At 35.2% G+C, this 6,109-nt stretch overlaps 2 long non-coding RNA genes across 2 annotated transcripts; both read right to left on the bottom strand.

Moving 5' to 3' along the window:
• Positions 1-406: 406 nt before the first annotated feature.
• On the bottom strand, positions 407-2,017 carry LOC128031522 (uncharacterized). Its single transcript, XR_008188111.1, has 3 exons — positions 1,967-2,017; positions 1,774-1,838; positions 407-1,067 (listed from the first exon to the last, which is right to left on the bottom strand). It is a non-coding gene; the product is annotated as an uncharacterized LOC128031522 (long non-coding RNA).
• Positions 2,018-2,096: 79 nt separating this feature from the next.
• Positions 2,097-3,268, bottom strand: LOC128031521 (uncharacterized). The gene is made up of 3 exons (XR_008188110.1): positions 3,072-3,268; positions 2,362-2,616; positions 2,097-2,192 (listed from the first exon to the last, which is right to left on the bottom strand). It is a non-coding gene; the product is annotated as an uncharacterized LOC128031521 (long non-coding RNA).
• Positions 3,269-6,109: the final 2,841 nt, after the last annotated feature.

Raw genomic sequence — 6,109 nt, 5'->3', positions numbered from 1 at the left:
GGGTTGTTTTAACCCAACCAGTTGGGTTATCATATTTAACCCAGCCTGCTGGGTTGCCTTTTTTATGGTTTAAAATGACTATATTGCAGGGTTTAAAAAAACAGAGCGGGTGTTTTTTTATCACTGTATTTCAGAAGGAAAACTACTGTATTTAGAAAATGTTCGATATCATTTCGCATGTGCTTGATAAGGCAGCGTTTGTGAGCTCAGCACCGCTCTGCAGCCGTTACCGGAGAAACCTACCTCTCCCGCTCTTAGCGCCTCCTGCTGGCAGAAAATAAACTCGCAGAGTGCAGCCATGTGGGGAAACAATGCATTTCTACGTTAAAATTAACCCAAATTGAGCTAGGCATTAAACCTACAAATGTTGTTCATTTTAAATATCACTTTTACACACAAATAATAATTACCAAAAGGAAAATATTTATTAAAAACAAGAGAAAAGTCAAAAAGTAACATGTTAGAAGAAATGCAGAAAAGGATGGCATTAACAGCTACAGAGTTCATAAACAAAGCATTGAACATTTGATGAATATAACTTAAGATCAAATTGGACTTTGTTCAATTGTATATATTGTATAAAAATATACGAAAACACATACAATAAATTTACAATTAGTTAGTTTTTTTTCCAACTATTCTGGCATGACAGTACACAAATAAATCACAACATTAACTTTGATATTATAACCTTTAACAGACGCATGTGTGTGTGTGTGTGTGTGTGTGTGTGTGTGTGTGTGAAAGAATGTGAGCAGGTGTATGAATGACAGAGTGTAAACTTTTCTACTAAACACAGAAAAAGCATTTAACTTTTTTTTTTAACAAATTATACACTTACAGTTTGTTTCATTGTCCATGAATACAGATCATGCATCACGGTAAATTTTCATGATCTCTTTAGCATAACTGATGTAGTCATGAAGAAACCCCATCAGCACAGCATCTGACATCATCTACATCATCCAGGGCAGCGTCCTCCTTTAAAACCAGTGCTGTTTAGGGGAAAGAAGATTCTCCTCTCTGACCAGGATTCATCCAGTCACCACCTGCTCTTCATCAGTGGCCTAAGAGAAACAAATTTGAAAAAATTAAACATTTAATTAAACTATCCATTTTCAGGTAGAGGTGTATTCACATCCGTAAGGACAGGTAAATAATCGGTTTTAAAGTTTCAACACTTTGTGTGGTTGTTTAATGTCTCAGTCCAACACAGCGCTCCAGAATGCTATAATGGCAGCACTAGTGTGAGGACAGGTGATATTGTTTGAATAAATATTGCTTTCAGAAAGCTTCTTTACTGAAACATTAAAACAGACATGACATTCACATACCTCACAATATTCATGTACATGGAGGGCTGCTCTTCAAACCGTTAGTTCACCAAATAATTAAAATGTTCATAATTTACTCTCCCCATGTTTTTCCAGACTCATACAAAATCTGCTAATTTTTTGGAAAACAGATGAATATATTTAATATTCTCTTTTTGTGTCCTCCATTGCTGGTCTGGGAGACCAATAATTTATTTTGAATATACATGTTTGCTATAATATAATTAAAGATGTATTCATATATAAATATCAGAATTTACTTCTACAATAACTCTATATTTATGAAGCTTGAAAATACTGATTATCTAAACTATAAATGGATTAACAAATATTATGAGAAAACTAAAAATATATTAATTTATGTTGTAAAGACAGACAAAAGTCTTATAGGTTTGGAATGACTTGAGGGCAAGTAAATGATTTTTTGTGTGAAGTTTACCTCTAAGAGCGCAGACCAAGAATAATGACTCCCCAAATCAGACAACTCCAAAGTTGGTTTGATTTCTGCAATAAAAAACACAGACATCAATGGTCTTAATGAAATGAGCACGTAATCACACTGTTGTTGCATCAAAATGTGAAGTAAACTGGCAGGAGACAACAGAAAAATTTATTTTCTAAAAATAACTTACATAAAATCTCAAGGGAATGATGATCTCCCATGTCTCTAGCTTTTAACATCTACAAAAACAAAAAACAAACATTATTTTACTCTTAGTAAAAAAACAACAACTGATAACATGAAATTATGAAGTTTACTTGCCTTAAACGATCTTTCCCTCTCTTCAGAAGAAGCTGAGAAAACCACCTCCTCACACAAGCAGACTTCTGTGTCCTTAACTCCAGTTAGTTTGAGTTCTGCAAAGAGGGACATCAATGGTTTCAATAAAATATTAACATATAAATACATACATATATAAAATCACACTGTTTTTGCATCAAAATGTGAAGTTAACAGGCAGGACACAACAGAAACATTAATTTTCTAAAAAAAAAAAAAAAAAAAAGTAATAATAATTTAACTTACATCAGTCTCAAAAGAATGAAGTTATCTTGTCTCTGGATTTCAACATCTAAAAAAAACACACACATTATTTTAGTCTTAGTAAAAATAAAGATAACTTGATGTTATTCTGAAGTTTACTCTCCTTAACCCGTCTGTCCCTCTCTTCAGAAGAACACCTCCTCCTCATCCTCACACAGGTCTGTGACTCCTCACACAAACAGCTTCTGTGTCTTTAACTCTCAGCGCGAGGACAATGAAGACAGGAGCTGGACAAGTCTGAAATATTACATGTAAAACATACTTTTAACAGTTACCACTTCAACAGCCTCAAAATAATTATGCTACTCTTTACTACACAATGCCGTTTCCTTTAGGAGACAAACATACATTCAGTTTAACCGCGAAAAAAAAAGACAAATTCACATGAGCGTAACCGTGACCATAACCGTCTGTTAACGCCTCAAAGAGAACAGATAATGTAAAATCTTATGTAAATATGACAAAATACATTCACAGACGTTATATTAAAAGTACATCCTCCGTTCAGTAACGTTACATGAGGCAGTTAAGACCTCCGTGTCCGAGGCGAAAACCGCGTCCGTTTTTTTATATAACGTTAGGTATAACGTTAAGCTCCTTTGTTTCCGCCTTTCATAAAACCTTCCGCCTTTCATACAACCGGGTAAACAATAAAAGATAACTTTACATTTTGAATATTTAACGTTACTTACCATAGTCTTTCACTCGCTTCTCGCTTCTATCACGCTGAGAAAATGGCGGCTGCTCGCACTGGAGAGACGTACGATTTTGACGTGACGTGCGTGCTCTCCTTCACGTCCGCGTCCTCAACCCACCCCCGCTGGGTTAAAAAAGATAGTTATTTTCAACCCAAACTTGGGTTAAAACATCCCAAAGTCCTATCAAACGGCCTCAACCCAGCAGTTGGGTTGAAAAAACAACCCAGCGTTTTTTAGAGTGTATATATATATATATATATATATATATATATAATGGTTTTTACATCTATTTCTGCATTTGAATTATATTGCTATTGACTTTTCTATAACCTAATACTTTTAATAAACATAAAAACAAGACAATACAATAAAAAAGTCTATAAGAATACATACTGTATAAGACAAAGATCTTGTGCATTAAATATATACCTAAACATTTCAATATAATGGTGTAAACTCTGTTTATGTATTTTATGTATGTATAGGCTTTGTATTCATATGAAAACATACTGAAAAAATGCACTGATGGAAGAAAAGAGAAGCAAAAACAATAGACTGTCAGTCAAACAGAGAAAGATGCCCTCTCTTTTTCTCTCTAACATTCTCACTTTCCTTCATAGACAGGTGTTATCACCTAAGACCCCCAACTCTGCCACTCAGAAACAAAGTCATTCATCACCACAGCAACAGCTCCTGTCATTGCATGGGAAGCGAGGGTCTGCCAGGGCAGATGGAAGAGAGGCAGCTCAACTGGTCTTCCAGCATCAGGTGGTCTGGGAATGAGACAACATCTTCCTTTGACACCAAGAAGTTTATAAAAGATTTTTTTTTTTTTTATAATAATACAAAATCTTTTTGACACACAGACAGTAATGACAGGTGGGTCTGTGACCGGAGCTCCCAGTTGGACACTCCAGAAAGAAATGTCCAAAGCCTCCTCAAAAATAATTTTCAAATCTTAGCTTTTCTGTGCAAAACCAAAGGTCCACAACATGGACATCCTGGAGATGAAGGGTCGGAGCTAGATGTGCTTCCCGAGAAAGATCCGACTGTGTGTCACTGGTGTTGACTGGAATGGAAATATTTCATCACAGGTCAATGCCATCTTTCCTATAAAGCAACTGACCTGAAGGGAAAATGTAAATTCCTTCAGAGTTTCCTTTGGCTTACTGGAGACACTTAAAGAGAGAACACTCATCAAACTGTGTTCAGTCAGAGAGAATACGTCCCACATCTTAACGGCACACTGATGAAACAAAAGAGCGCATTCAGTAAATGTCTGATTGCACTAAAAGGCCAGAAAGAGAGACAAGACATCCTTTGTTCAATCCTGTCAGCCATCAAATTACCCAATCCATCGCTTAACTAAATATATATAGAGGAGGATATTTATAATACTTTTTACTGCAGTTGATATTTCTAAGGGAAAGCTAAAAAGTGTTGAAAGTGTCTGTATTGGCACATACCTTAAAGTCTTGGCTACAAAAAGCTCATTGTTTTATATTTTTTCCCCTCTTTATTGGCTGTTATTTGTGAATAGAAAAAAAACACATTTTGAAAGGGATTAGTCTTCTAAATTATGGTTAGGCTACAGTCATAATTATAGGACATCTGTGATTTCATGTATGGACAAGATCAGGAATCGGGATCATGTGGTTGCATCAAGAAACATGAGATTTATAATGAATCATAATTACAAAATATAAATATAATTAGGAGTGAATTAAGGCCAATTCCCTGTAGTTTGTCATCAGACTCTGTCAGACTTGTTTCCTTGAAGGTCAAGCTAAACAAGGAGACGCATAGTGAAAAAAAAAGAAAAAGTAAACCACATCCTGTCTAGATGATATTAAATTTCTTAGAATGCAGAGTTTGTGAAAAACAGATATGTTTGATTTGGACGTGATTAAAAGTACAAACTCCTCTGAAACGTTTTCTATGAATATGCCTAAGTGATCATTAAAAACTTTTTGTAATTTATTTTTATTTTTTCAGTGTTTTTTAGAAGCTTAAAACCTTAAACATGCTTAACATGACTTAGTAAAAGAATGTTATATTTGTAGCCTTTTTATGTGTAGATCAAACCACATCAATAAAACACAGCTCTTCTGACTCATCTCGGGTTTACACATCAACAAAGCGCTAATTAGCAGACGACAATCACATCAGTCCTGTTGTCACCAGCTTAAATGACACTGGTAAACATTAGGGACCAGATTATATGGTTTAAACAAACACCACTTCTGTTATTATGATGACTTATGTTTATAATAATTACATGCTCCCAAAAGCTACAACAAATATCACTTTGCTAACAGGACTATCCCCTGAGGCAATTCTTGAGGATTATGGGTATATATACATACATATATATATATATATATATATATATATATATATATATATATATATATATATATATATATATATATATATATATATATATATACACACACACACACACACACACACACACACACACACACACACACACACACACACACAAACCCGATTCCAAAAAAGTTAGGACACTGTACAAATTGTGAATAAAAACAGAATGCAATGATGTGGAAGTTTAAATTTCAATATTTCCAACGTCTGGGGACTGAGGAGATAAGGTTGCTCAAGTTTAGGAATAGGAATGCAGTCCCATTCTTGTCTAATACAGGCTTCTAGTTGCTCAACTGTCTTAGGTCTTCTTTGTCCCATCTTCCTCTTTATGATGCGCTAAATGTTTTTTAGTACCCGGATTTCAGTACCCGGATCCTTCTTCTACGCAGCTATGATGTTGTAATTGATGCAGTATGTTGTCGGTCATTGTCATGTTGGAAAATGCAAGGTCTTCCCTGAAAGAGACGACGTCTGGATGGGAGCATATGTTGTTCTAGAACTTGGATATAACTTTCAGCATTGATGGTGCCTTTCCAGATGTGTGAGCTGCCCATGCCACACGCACTCATGCAACCCCATACCATCAGAGATGCAGGCTTCTGAACTGAGCGCTGATAACAACTTGGGCTGTTCCTTATATG

Source organism: Carassius gibelio, chromosome A17 (genome assembly GCF_023724105.1).
Source record: "Carassius gibelio isolate Cgi1373 ecotype wild population from Czech Republic chromosome A17, carGib1.2-hapl.c, whole genome shotgun sequence".
NCBI classification, from domain to species: domain Eukaryota; kingdom Metazoa; phylum Chordata; class Actinopteri; order Cypriniformes; family Cyprinidae; genus Carassius; species Carassius gibelio.
This window is presented reverse-complemented; position numbering and strand designations above follow the sequence as displayed.